This window comes from Trichechus manatus, unplaced genomic scaffold (assembly GCF_000243295.1).
Source record: "Trichechus manatus latirostris isolate Lorelei unplaced genomic scaffold, TriManLat1.0 scaffold00041, whole genome shotgun sequence".
Classification (NCBI taxonomy): Eukaryota; Metazoa; Chordata; class Mammalia; order Sirenia; family Trichechidae; genus Trichechus; species Trichechus manatus.
Genome location: NW_004443977.1, coordinates 7,097,281 through 7,098,577, shown reverse-complemented (window position 1 = coordinate 7,098,577; position 1,297 = coordinate 7,097,281).

Below are 1,297 nucleotides of genomic sequence, written 5' to 3'. Positions count from 1 at the left end.
AAACTCCAGAAGATAAGCTAGATAACTGGGATCTTCTAAAATTCAAACACCTATGCACTTCAAAAGACTTCACCAAAAGAGTAAAAGGAGAACCTACAGACTGGGGAAAAAAAATCGGGCATTACAAGTCAGACAAAGGTCTAATATCTATAACCTACAAGAAAATCCAACATCTCTACAACAAAAAGACAAATAATTCTATTAAAAAATGGGCAAAGGAAATGAACAGACACTTGACCAAAGAAGACATTCAAGAGGCCAACAGACACATGAGGAAATGCTCACGATCACTAGCCTTTAGAAAAATGCAAATTAAAACCACAAAGAGATATCATCTCACCCCGGCATTACTGGCATGAATCAAAAACGCTGGAAATAACAAATGTTGAAGAGGCTGCGGGGAGATCAGAGCTCTTATACACTGCTGGTGGGAATGCATAATGATACAACCATTTTGGAAAATGATATGGCACTTCCTTAGAAAGCTAGAAATAGAAATACCATACGATCCAGCAGTCCTACTCCTAGGATTGATCCTAGAGAAATAAGAGCCATCACATGAATAGACATATGCACACCCATGTTCATAGCAGCATTGTTCACAATAGCAAAAAGATGGAAACAACCTAGATGAATGGATAAACAAACTATGGCACATACACACAATGGAGTATTATGCAAAGATAAAGAACAATGATGAATCTGTGAAGCATCTCATAGCATGGATGAAACTGGAGGACATTACGCTGAGTGAAATAAGTCAATCACAAAAGGACAAACATTGTATGAGACCTCTATTGTAAAAACTCATGAAAAAGTTTATACACAAAAAGAAACAATCTTTGTTGGTTACAAGGGATGGGAGGGGTGTGGGAGGAATACTAAATAGACAATAGGTAAGTGTTAACTTTGGTGAAGGGTGAGACAGTACACAATACTGGGGAAGCCAACACAACTTGTACAAGGCAAGGTCATGGAAGCTCCATAGACACATCCAAACTTCCTGAGGGACTGAATTGCTGGGCGGAGGGCTGTGGGGACCATGGTCTGGGGGAACATGTAGCTCAACTGGCATAACACAGTTTAAGACAGTGTTCTACATGATACCTTGGTGAGCAGTGTCTGGGGTCTTAAAAGCCTGTGAACAGCCATCTAAGATACTCCACTGGTCTCACCCCTTCGGGAGCAAGGGAGAATGAAGAGAATAGGATACAAGGAAAAGATTAGTCCAAAGGACTAATGGACCACAGCTACCAAGGCCTCCACCAGACTGAGTCCAGTACAGCTAGATGGTGCC